General features: G+C 43.9%; 1 protein-coding gene across 1 annotated transcript in view; it reads right to left on the bottom strand.

Annotated features, from left to right (window-relative positions):
• Positions 1-13495, bottom strand: part of iqsec1b (IQ motif and Sec7 domain ArfGEF 1b) — a 741654-nt gene that overhangs the window by 534403 nt on the left and 193756 nt on the right.

Genomic DNA, 13495 nt, shown 5'->3' with positions numbered 1-13495 from the left:
TGTTATACATGGTGTTTATTACATGGAAAACAATACAAAAACATTGGGACATTTTTTGTCTGGTGACTGCAAATATCTGGTTTATACGATGATGGTTTGGGTGAGTTATGCTTTACATGGGACTGAGCAATAAATGTACCTCTTAAAACGTTGACGGTGTTGTCAGCTTCCATCCCACACAGACTTTATTTTCCCAAATGTTTCTTCTGTTTGGATCTGAAGGGAATCTGTACATCCTGAAGCCCTTGTTGGGTCTACTTGTGCCTCCAAATGCACAGCAACCCGGCATTTTCAGGGAATAAATAAATAAAATAGCTGGATTTCCATGCAGACAGATTAACAGCGAATGCTATTTTGGAACCAAGATGGCACCATGAGTCACGTGACCGTTTTTTTTTTTTTTTTAACTCGCCAAGTTGACACTCTCAATTAAGGCACACTAAGATGCATGGCACAAGAAGTGAGTGGACTCAACATTCAGACTCTCAGACCAGATGTAAGAGTAAAAGATGTAATTTTTAATTCAGGTCAACATGGTACACTTGCAAGCAGTCAGAGGAGCAGCAGTAACAGGCAGGGTGAGGTAAAGATGCAGTCAAAAACAAGCATGGACCAAAGGCACGAGTACACAAAGTTATCAGGGCTGAGGTAAAAAGGCGCGGTCAAAAACAAAGAGCAGGATCGAAAACATGGCAAGATAAATCAGGACTGAGACAGGAGCTGGTGAGCGAACTAAGTCAACCAACTGGCAAGGGAGTGGTGACGAAACAGCTTAAGTAGAGAAGGTGGTTATTTGGTAACAAGAAACACGTGCTGGAGAACATTCTGGAAAGGGGTGTGGCAGTAGGACGAAGATTAGCAAAGGGCAGGTGCAAGAGCATGAAATGACAACACAACCAAATGGGATGAAGATAAATGAGAACAAAGATAAATCAATCCCCAATCTAACCCGAAGGCAGAATAAAAATACTAAGGTGAAAAGAATCGTACTAAGCATAAACATAAGAACTGAAAAGTGAACCATCAGAAAAATAAACACTAAGACAAAACGAGGATGGAACTGACAAAGAAAAGAACCAAACTAAAATGAGACTCAATAAATGACAAAAATAAAATGACTAATAAACCAAGACAGGGGCAGACCATGGGTAAAGGAAAGGGGAAAAATAATATTATGAACCTGAACAGGGCCAAAACCTGACAAAGACACTGTTTTTATAAACTGATAACACCTCTGAAGTGATTTACAAGACATGGATGTCAGCGAACATGCGCATCACACATGGCAGAATCCGCTGAGAAACTGCTTCATTTGTGTGTAAATCTAACATGTTTCTCATATATTATGTAAAAGCTAGGGAGAAATAAACAGTTCTACAACTGAAAATGATGGTTTTGTAATGTGATAATACCTCTGGAGTGATTTACAAAGCATCTCACGGATGTCCATGTGCACGCGTTTCACACACGGTCAAGTTTATCTTCTGGTCTTTTCAAAAGCTCATGTATGCGCACACACACGCCCTCCTGCGGCCATCGTTAAAAGGTACATGCTCATATAGCCAAGGGTAATTTAGCATTGCATTATATTTAAAATAGTAACCATTGTGGTGACACATTGCTCAGTTTGTGATTAACTGTCTAAAGTGTGTTCTATATTATTTTTATTTTTGGTTTTTGCATTGATTCCTATCCTGTAGGGATGGGAAAAATAAAAAAAGTAATATAAAATAACTTATCAACAATTTTATGGAACTAGGTTTATTTGACTACTGGGATTGGCTCCAGTCACCCCCCCCCCGACCCATAATTGGAGTAAGCTGTTGAAGATGAGCGAGTGAAGTTTATTTGCAAGGATGTTGCTGTTAAAGCTACTGTTCAAATAAGGTTTTTGGTCTTCACATATACATAAAGAAAGTTTCTGCAGAACATGTTCTTGAGGAGGCAGTACAAAACTGACCATGAGGAAAGCATCACTCTTCTAAATTCTAAACAACCGCTCTTTCTGTCTCTGATATTTAATAAGGGAAGGTCAGCATCTGATGGCATACGTGTAAGTTGCATAACTTAAATATTGATGTAGTCTTAATGTAATCATCACAATAATAAAATAGTTTATCAGTGGTTATCATCTCCAGGGATCTTTTTAGCTCTGTCACATTGTTGGGTTGGGGAAAGTTCACAATTCCGGGCCCTTTGTCTGGTTTGGTTCTGATGCCTGTTGCGTAGATGATGCATTTAAGAAAGTGAACTTGTTTCATTTTAAATTTGCATGTGGCTTCATTCAGTGAGACCTGGTTCTGCAATGACTCTCACTGTCTCTACTAAGTGCCGGTCGTGGACTTCCTGTGTTTCTCCCTGACTGAGAATGTCATCCATGTAAATCTCACTATCCTCTGGTCCAAATATATCCGTAAACTCACTCAAATCTTGCGTTTGTCTTTGTTTAGCCACTTAAGCACCTGTCACACAGAACTAACGAAGGACACCAAAGCCAAAATGAAACAAGAAATCAGGACTTACTTTGACTTTCGGAGGCATCGTTTAACCGTCGTCCAGCTTTGTTCTTGCAGCTGGCGCTTCATCAGAATTTTCAAAATTTTCAAATTTTTGCATGGAATATGGAAATATCCATCCATCCATCCATCCATCCATCCATCCATCCATCCATCCATCCATCCATTTTCTTCCGCTTTATCCGGAGTCGGGTCGCGGGGGCAGCAGCTCAAGAAAAGCCACCCAGACCTCCCGATCCACACACACCTCCCCAGCTCCTCCGGGGGAACCCCAAGGCATTTCCAAGCCAGCCGAGAGATGTAGTCCCTCCATCGTGTCCTGGGTCTTCCCCGGGGCCTCCTCCCAATGAGACGTGCCCGGAACATCTCTCCAGCGAGGCATCCAGGGGGCATCCGGAAAAGATGCCCGAGCCACCACAACTGACTCCTTTCGATGTGGAGGAGCAGCGGCTCGACTCCGAGCTCCTCCCGAGTGACCGAGCTCCTTACCCTATCTCTAAGGGAGCGCACAGCCACCCTGCAGAGGAAACTCATCTCGGCCGCTTGTACTCGCGATCTCGTTCTTTCGGTCATGAACCAAATCTCATGACCATAGGTGAGGATCGGAACATAGATCGATCGTTAAATCGAGAGCTTTGCCCCCCTACTCAGCTCTCTCTTCACCACGACGGTCCAATACAGCGACCGCATCACTGCAGATGCTGCACCGATCCGTCTATCGATCTCACGCTCCATCCATCCCTCACTCGTGAACAAGACCCCGAGATACTTAAACTCCTCCACTTGAGGCAAGGACACTCCATCGACCTGAAGAGGGCAAAGCACCTTTTTCCGGTCGAGAACCATGGCCTCGGATTTGGAGGTGCTGATTTTCATCCTGGACACTTCACACTCGGCAAACCGCCCCAGTGCACGCTGAAGGTCCTGATTTGACGAAGCCAACAGAACCACATCGTCCGCAAACAGCAGAGATGAGATTCTTTGGTTCCCAAACCAGACCCCCTCTACACCCTGGCTGCACCTAGAAATTCTGTCCATAAAAATAATGAACAGAACCGGTGACAAAGGGCAGCCCTGGCAGAGGCCAACGTGCACTGGAAACAGGTTTGACTTACTACCGGCAATGCGAACCAAGCTCCTGCTATGGTCGTACAGGGACCGGATAGCCCTTAGCAAAGGACCCCGGACCCCGTACTCGCGGAACACCCCCCACAGGGTGCCCCGAGGGACACGGTCGAACGCCTTCTCCAGATCCACAAAACACATGTGGACTGGTTGGGCGAACTCCCATGAACCCTCGAGCACCCGATGGAGCGTGTAGAGCTGGTCCAGTGTGCCACGACCAGGACGAAAACCACACTGCTCCTCCTGACTCCGAGGTTCGACCATCAGTCGAATTCTCCTCTCCAGTACTCTGGGATAGACCTTACCAGGGAGGCTGAGGAGTGTGATCCCCCTATAGTTGGAACACACTCTCCAGTCCCCCGTCTTAAACAGAGGGACCACCACCCCGGTCTGCCAATCCAGAGGCACTGTCCCCGATCGCCACGCAATGTTGCAGAGGAGTGTCAGCCAAGACAGTCCCACAACATCCAGAGACTTAAGGTACTCAGGACGGATTTCATCCACCCCAGGAGCCTTGCCACCAAGGAGCTTTCTAACCACCTCGGTGACTTCGGCCTGGGTAATGGATGAGTCTGCCTCTGAGTCCCCAGTCTCTGCTTCCTCTTCGGAGGACGTGACGATGGGATTGAGGAGATCCTCGAAGTATTCCTTCCACCGCCCGACAACATCCCCAGTCAGGGTCAACAGCTCCCCACCGCACCATAAACAGTGCTGGTGGAGAGCTGCTTCCGCCTCCTGAGGTGCCGGACAGTTTGCCAGAATCTCTTCGAGGCCGACCGATAGTCCTCCTCCATGGCCTCCCTGAACTCCTCCCAGACCCGAGTTTTTGCCTCTGTGACCGCACGGGCTGCGGCATGCTTGGCCTGCCGGTACCTGTCAGCTGCCTCCGGGGTCCCACCTACCAACAAAGATAAGTAGGACTCCTTCTTCAGCTTGACGGCATCCCTTACTTCTGGTGTCCACCACCGGGCTCGGGGATTGCCGCCGTGACAGGCACCAGAGACCTTGTGACCACAGCTACGAGCGGCCGCATCAACAATGGAGGTGGAGTACATGGTCCACTCGGACTCCATGTCTCCAACCTCCCCCAGGATCTGGGAGAAGCTCTCCTGGAGGTGGGAGTTGAAGACCTCGCTGACAGAGGGTTCCACCAGTCGTTCCCAGCAGACCCTCACGATACATTTGGGCCTGCCAGGTCTGACCGGCTTCCTCCCCTCCCAGCGGATCCAACTCACCACCAGGTGGTGATCGGTCGACAGCTCTGCCCCCTCTTCATTCGAGTGTCCGAGACACGTGGCTGAAGGTCAGATGATATGACTACAAAGTCGATCATCGACCACCGGCTCAGGGTGTCCTGGTGCCACGTGCACTTATGGACACCCTTGTGCTCGAACATGGTGTTTGTGATGGACAAACTGTGACTAGCACAGAAGTCCAACAACTGAACACCACTTGGGTTCAGATCGGGGAGGCCATGCTTCCCGATCATCCCCCTCCAGGTCTCACTGTCGGCATTGAAATCCCCCAGGAGAACAATGGAGTCCCCAGTCGGAGCGCTATCTAGTACCCCTCCCAGGGACTCCAAGAAGGTCGGGTACTCTGCACTGCCGCTCGGCCCGTAGGCCGAGACAACAGTGAGAGACCTGTCCCCGACCCGAAGGTGTAGGGACGCGACCCTCTCGTTCACTGGAGTAAACTCCAACACATGGCGACTGAGCTGGAGAGCAATAAGCAATGCGACCCCAGCTCTCCGCCCCCCCCCCTTGGGCAACGCCAGAAAAACGAAGCGTCCAGCGCCTCTCCAGGAGTTGGGTATCAGAGCCCAAGCTGTGAGTGGAGGTGAGCCCGACTATCTCTAGTCGCTATCTCTCAACCTCCCGCACAAGCTCAGGCTCCTTCCCCCCCAGCGAGGTGACATTCCACGTCCCAACAGCCAGGGGCTGTGAGCATGGACTGGGCCGCCGGGCCACCCGCCCTCGACTGCCACCCAATCCTCTCTGCACCCAACCCCCATGGCCCCCTCTGCAGGTGGTGAGCCCACAGGAGGACGGGCCCATGTCGTTCTTTTGGGCTGAGCCCGGCCGGGCCCCATGGGCTAAGGCCCGACCCCCAGGCGCTCGCGCCAGCCCCAACCCCAGGCCTGGCTCCAGGGTGGGGCCCCGGCTCCGCCATACCGGCGACGTCTCGGTCCTTGATTTTTTACTGGTCATGGAGGAATATGGAAATATACATGGAATAAAACCTAACAGTATAAGTTTTGGGTCATTTGGTTCAAAAAACCCATATGGATGGAGCGTTTGAAAATTTCAAGTAACACGTGTGTCGTATATCTGCTGTTGATGTAGAAAAACACTGTTGCTTATAATTAGTTCATTGTGGCCATGTCATTCTTTACTTGTGATGATTATAATCAACTGGTGTTCCTGAAATAAAAACTACATAGATTTTGTTTGTTACAATTGATCATAACATATATACTGAAATTAGTTTTTTTGTCAATTACTCTTAAAAACACCAGATAGGCTTATTGTTACTATAGAAGTTGAATATAAACTTGGGGTTAAGCAACATTTGGAGCCAAATTTCAAGTCTCTAGGTGCAGCGGTTCTCAAGATATTTTTGGCGATTTTTGAAACCTATATCTTCACTGGCTCCGTCCATATGGGTTGTTGGGACCAAATGACCCAAAATGTATCCTGCTATGGTTTATTCCATTTCCATATTCCATGCAAACATTTATAGATTTCCAAATTTTTGAAATAACACCTCTCTAGGCACATTCATGCTGAGATAACTTGAATGATCTCCCTGCATCAATAAAAGTCAGATTCTGTGGAGACTTTCAAGTCCAGACTTAAGACACACTTATTTTCCCTTTCATATGGCTAGCATACTGGTACAGTTTTGTTTTACACTTTTTACTCTTTTAATTCATTTTAGTAGTAATTGGAGCGGGCCGCGGCCTCAACTTTACCTAAATTCTGGGTCTTTTAGTGAAGTTTACGGCTAGTGGCCGTATTTCTCTGTTTTTCTTGTTGTTTAATGCTGACAAATTATATAGTATTTTTTGTCTTTCTGATGCCTGATTCTGTTTTTTCTCTCTGTTTAAGGTGCAGCTCCATCCAGAGATGGGAGTTGTGTTCGTGTTGGCGATCCTCCTGTCCTGTGCGCCAATAGCATTTCTTGTATATTTGTCAGTGAATTGTTCTGTGAATTGTTTTGTAATTTATGTTTGTACCATGGCCCAAGCAGAGGGTCACCCCTTTGAGTCTGGTCTGTTGAGGTTTCTTCCTCAGAGGGAGTTTTTTCCTTACCACTGTTGCTCTGGGGGTTGGTAAGGTTAGACCTTACCTGTGTGAAGCGCTTTGAGGCAACTCTTGTGATCTGGCACTATATAAATGAAAATAAATTGAAACTGAAATAACTTCATTACAATTGACACTGCTTTAAAGGAATTAGACGGCAACTGTTTTGGTCAAAAAGCTGAAACATTGTTTAACAACACTGGATGTGGATGTTAAGCCATTGCTAAAACTTTTTTCATACCGTCAAAATCTTCAGAAGAAGAAAGAATTTCTGCAGCGGGTCATATTTGCATGAATTATTACTGAGTGTTGCCACTTTACCTTCTCAACAAAGGGAACAAACAAAATTTGAGTTTGTTACTTGGGGCTCTCATTAAATTGCCATGAAAAGACAGCAGGAGTTTTGGAGAGCTGCGTGAAAGAAATGATAAAGGGAGCCGGGTGTCAAGAGCAAAGTGAAGGAAGAAGGAGAAGTCTCATTTGCATACAGCACATTACAGAAACAGTGAGAAACAATCTGTCATGTTGAATAATGTCTCAACAAAACACACAGCAGAAACTTTGCATCCACAAATCTAGTGCAAGTGAAAAAAGTTCAAAAGCATCTTCAAACACTGGAAACAGACAAGAAATACAGGAACAATATAAATTCAGAAATAGCACAAACGTACAATTTTCATTAACCTGAAAATGTCTTAAAATGGATTTGTCATAAGATAAATGATGTATTGCTGCTTACCTGCATAATGTCAACAGGTAATAAATAATACCAGCAACTACAATACAACTGCAACTGGGAAAAAGGATGATTACGCGATAGGCCTACTCATGCATTTGGTGTTTACTCTCGTTCAAATTTCTGGAAAAGTGTAGATGGTATTTAGAGTATTACACAGTAAAAAAAAAAAAGTCAAACGTTCATGCATTAAGTTTTTTTTTTTTTACCGTGGAACCATTGACAGTGAATGAGTCTCTTTAGTGAAACAGCTATCTGATTAACCACCCAGTGCAGGTTTAATACAGAGGCTGAAATGAAAACAGCTTCACCAAGAAAGCTATCACCTCCTACCTATCCCGAATTCCAGAAAACTGTTGGGGCACAACTAACACTGTCTCAAGAAGAGCCAACTGCTATTACTACTACTACTACTACTACTACTACTATGTCACTGTAACTGGCCAAAAGTGAAGAGATAAAACATCCAATCAGTAAATCAATCAACGCATATTTATAAAGTGCTTTACAGCACCAGATGGTGTCCAAAGTTTTTAACAGTAAAAACACAGATTCACTAAAATAAAACACACATACAATAAATAGGTAAAAAGCCATCTTAAATAAATAAGTCTTTTATTTAGATTTAAAAGTGCTAGGTCAGAAATAGTGCGCAAGTCAAGAGGGGCTTTTTCCACAGTCTGGGGCCAGCTACCGCAAAAGCACAATCACCCCAGAATTTATATTTTGCCCTCAGAACATCCACATAAAGCTGGTCAGATGCCTGTAATGTCCTACTGTAAGTACAGAGAGTTAAAATTTCAGACAGGTAAGGAGATGAAGGGCCATTAAAAGCTTTAAAAAAACAAACATTAAAATCTTAAAATCAATTCTAAAATGAACTGGAAGCCAGTGGAGTGAGTAAAGTACAGGCGTAATATGCTCATGTCTAAAAGTGTTTGTAAAAAGATGAGCAGCAACATTCTGCACCATTTGAATGTGTGCAAGAGAAGACTGATTAATGCCAGTATAAAGTGCATTACAATAATCAAATCTAGAGCTGATGAAAGCACAAATGCCATCTCAAGATCACATCTACTGAGGAAGTGCTTTACTTTAGGCAGAAGATGAAGCTGGAAAAAACTTTCTTTGACAACTGAGTTTATCTGCTGATCAAATCACAGACAGCTGTCAAATATCACTCCTAAATTCTTGACAGCTGGTTTTCCGTAATTAGCCAAAGCACCAAAGTTTGGTGTTACCACCTTCGGTATGCCAGAATGCCTTGTAGTGTCAGAACATTCAAAGGAAAAAGAAGAGAACAGAAAAGTATCATACCGACCTTTTACCAATCTTGATGATGATGCAGCACAAAAGTGTTTCTCCCCTTAACTACTACCACTATTGCTACTACTGCGAAAGTGCTCAATAGCCTATGTCACTCCCTGTATGTCAAACTATGTGTGTGCCTAGTGTGGCTCAATTCTGCAGCACAATAGTGTCTCTCCCCTTAAATATTCCTCCTTCTCCTACTACTGCCACCACTACTACTACTACTACTACTAATGATAATAATAATAATAATAATAAAGTGCTCAATAGCCTATGTCACTCCCTGTATATCAAAGTATATGTCTGCCAAGTTTTGCTCAGAAACCGAGTTCAGCACCACCAGTACGCATGCGCGGTGCGCATTTCCAGTCGGTGGCTATCGGGACAAACAAAGCCATGTGCGCAGCTGTCAGTTACGGAAGTGTATTGCATTCACTGAATAAACAAATATGACCGCTGATGTCGTAGTTATGACAAAAGATCTCATAATTACGACATCAGGATCTCGTAATAACAAGATCAGGCTATTTTTTTTTATTTATTGTGTGTGTGTGTGTGTGTGTGTACAATCGCTTCCGTACAATGTGCTTCCGTACTTCCAGTCCCTCAGTAAAGACAAGGGTGAGAATTCCCAAGTCATAATATAAAATTGCCCAATTTGTAACCTCCGACACTGCACTGTGATCACACACCATGACGCACTCAAAGTGTGGATTTCCCCCAAGCTGTTCCGGGATGAATGAAACTCTTCCAGCAAGGCGGGGCACGTGCCCACAGACTGGCATGCGCCAGGCTGGGAGTGAGCCCCGCTGTGTCCCTCAGCAGTCAGTGGGTCTGTGTGAGTGAAAGCTGAAAGACACCCCGTGGTCATCCCTGGACATTCATCTGGGAGCACTTCAGGAGAAAATCTACACGTTGTGTTTAATTGCAGTGTGTTATCATCAGCTGAGCTCAGCCTGCGTCTTTACTGGGGAACTGGAAGTACAGAAGTACATACATAAAACAATTTAGACACCTGATCTTTTGTCATAATTACGAGATCCTGATGTCGTAATTATGAGATCTTTTCTCGTAATTATGAGATAAGCGGTCAATTTTTTTATTTTTTTAGCCAGTGAATGCAATACTCTTCTGTAACAACACAGTCCAATGTACTGGGAAACATTTATTATGCTTACTTTTGATGAGAAATGCCATTTACCACACGCAGTAGTGAGCGATATTACACTGATTACGCGTCCGCCATCAAGCACGTGCATTTGTTTGTCCCGATGCCTTCCCATCAGCCCCCGCAAGACCGAGATGCTGGACTTGCTTATTCTGCAGCACAAAATTGTTGGTTTGTTACTATATTGGACATGTTGAAACACAGCAGGTGTATCCTAAATGGCCTGTAGAACAGTGGTTTAGCATTAACCAAGGTCAAAGGTCAAATCCGGTTTTCTGCTATATAGGGTCTTCTGGAATTTGGTTTATGTGTGTATGTATGTAACTTTAACTTGTTTCCACATTATTATTATTATTGCTGTTGTTATTATTATTAGTAGTATACATTATTTTATCTTCACTAATAATTCCAATCTGAAATATCCTATTTGGAATAAAAATACAATTCAAAAATTTTGTTATTCATTGCCTCAAGCATGTACTGAATTTTGAAAGATCCACTGACCTTTTGGAAAACACTTGTCATGATGCAGTATATGTAACTACTTTCTTTAATGCATTTTGGAAGGCATTGTTTTGGATTTGACTGAGTTCTATTTACACCAATTCTGATTGAGTAAATTCAGATCCTATGAGAAGTAGGTTCCATATAGTCCTTAAGGCCTGTGGTACAGGTGCTTATCTCTGCATTCTGTAGCATGACAAGGATGGAAGTCTATGACTTCCCCAGCCAAGGCCAGCACTCTTTTGCAGTTTGGTGGACTAAATGCAGATTAAGTGCATTGTTTGACACAAACAGTAAATATGGTAACTATACTCAACAAAAATATAAACGCAACACTTTTGGTTTTGCTCCCATTTTGTATGAGATGAACTCAAAGATCTAAAACTTTTTCCACATACACAATATCACCATTTCCCTCAAATATTGTTCATAAACCAGTTTAAATCTGTGATAGTGAGCACTTCTCCTTTGCTGAGATAATCCATCCCACCTCACAGGTGTGCCATATCAAGATGCTGATTAGACACCATCATTAGTGCACAGGTGTGCCTTAGACTGTCCACAATAAAAGGCCACTCTGAAAGGTGCAGTTTTATCACACAGCACAATGCCACAGATGTCGCAAGATCTGAGGGAGCGTGCAATTGGCATGCTGACAGCAGGAATGTCAACCAGAGCTGTTGCTCGTGTATTGAATGTTCATGTCTCTACCATAAGCCGTCTCCAAAGGCGTTTCAGAGAATTTGGCAGTACATCCAACCAGCCTCATAACCGCAGACCACGTGTAACCACACCAGCCCAGGACCTCCACATCCAGCATCTTCACCTCCAAGATCGTCTGAGACCAGCCACTCGGACAGCTGCTGAAACAATCGGTTTGCATAACCAAAGAATTTCTGCACAAACTGTCAGAAACCGTCTCAGGGAAGCTCATCTGCATGCTTGTCGTCCTCATCGGGGTCTCGACCTGACTCCAGTTTGTCGTCGTAACCGACTTGAGTGGGCAAATGCTCACATTCGCTGGCGTTTGGCACGTTGGAGAGGTGTTCTCTTCAACTCTATGCGAAGGAGATGTGTTGCACTGCATGAGGCAAATGGTGGTCACACCAGATACTGACTGGTATCCCCCCCCAATAAAACAAAACTGCACCTTTCAGAGTGGCCTTTTATTGTGGGCAGTCTAAGGCACACCTGTGCACTAATCATGATGTCTAATCAGCATCTTGATATGGCACACCTGTGAGGTGGGATGGATTATCTCAGCAAAGGACAAGTGCTCAGTATCACAGATTTAGACTGGTTTGTGAACAATATTTGAGGGAAATGGTGATATTGTGTATGTGGAAAAAGTTTTAGATCTTTGAGTTCATCTCATACAAAATGGGAGCAAAACCAAAAGTGTTGCGTTTATATTTTTGTTGAGTGTAGGTCCTGGGTGCATGCCTCTTCATGAGAAGAGTTCAGTCGGGACACTGGGACTGGAGATACAGAAAAGGAACTGTTGGAGATTGATGTCCTGCTATCAGAGAAACAAGTCCTGCAGTTGTTAGCAGCATAAAAAAGTTTAATTAAAGGACCTGATAATGCCACCAAACATACAAAAATAATGAGTGCTATTGTTGTATGATCCGAGAGCAAATTCCAATGCTGAAAGAAGTAAGTAATGATTTGAGAAATAAATTTAAAAAAAAAAACAGTGTTGTGCATCTCCGTGCCCAAGACACAGCAGAACTGCCTTGTGTCCTGGATGGCAACTACCCAGGCTAAAAACTGATCCATTCACACCTCTTGAAAGCAACCATGTTTCTGTCACAATCAGGTGTACCGTGTAGGCCCCATTGGCCTTCTCCTGCTACTGGGATTCTAAATACTGAGGATTATGCATAGGGATTTGTCCAGCCTTTCTCTTACACACAGGATGGACTTGTCTCCAGTCAAACTGTCCCTGACCACCTCCTGGTACCCAACTCTCTTCACTTATTCACCAGTCTTGGGACTGATAAAGAAATACCTTCACTGATCTTAAATCAAAGATGTCACTGGACTATACCAATAAATTTAGAATAATATCACAATATAAACTACAGAGGTAAATGCACATAAGTGTAATTGTGAGGTGCAATTTAGGCAGAATTTTCAAAAATGTATTAATTTATTTAATGCAATACATAATCTTGGTGGAAATGCACAATCTGGGTATTCGCCAATAGTTCTCCTAGTTCTCCATACAGTTGTATGTAAAGGTTTGGGCACCCCTTATGATTTCCATGATTTTCCTTTATAAATCACTGATGGTTTGGATCAGCAAATTCAGTTAAATACTAAAAATGTAAGAGGAATTAATTTCAGAATGCAGACACTCACCCATGAAACTGATGGAGGCTAGAATTGTTAATTAAGGGCCATAACACTGATAAAATGGGCCCAACTCGAACCTTTTGATAATATGAGTTTTACCAACCTATGACAAGGACTTGTACAACTATGACAACTACAATGCAACTGGAGCTAAGAAAAAGGATGATTACAAGGTATGCCTCCTCATGCCTTTGGTGTTTACTATCGTTCAAATTTCTGTACTACATAGTAAAAAGTCAAATATTCACATATGAAGTTTTTCTTTCATTTTTTTTAACCATGGATCCATTTACAGTGAATGAGTGTCTTCAGTGAAATAACTATCCAATTAACCACCCCAGAGCAGGCTTGATAGAGAGACTGAAATGAAAACATCTTCACCAACACAGCTATCACCTCCCACCTATCCCAGATTACAGAAAACTGTTGGGGCGCAATTAACACTGTCTCAAGAACAGCCAGCTGCTATTAC

The sequence above is a fragment of the Thalassophryne amazonica genome, chromosome 3 (genome assembly GCF_902500255.1).
Source record: "Thalassophryne amazonica chromosome 3, fThaAma1.1, whole genome shotgun sequence".
Classification (NCBI taxonomy): Eukaryota; Metazoa; Chordata; class Actinopteri; order Batrachoidiformes; family Batrachoididae; genus Thalassophryne; species Thalassophryne amazonica.
The sequence above is the reverse complement of the archived record's forward strand: the minus strand, read 5'-3'. Positions and strand labels throughout refer to the sequence as shown.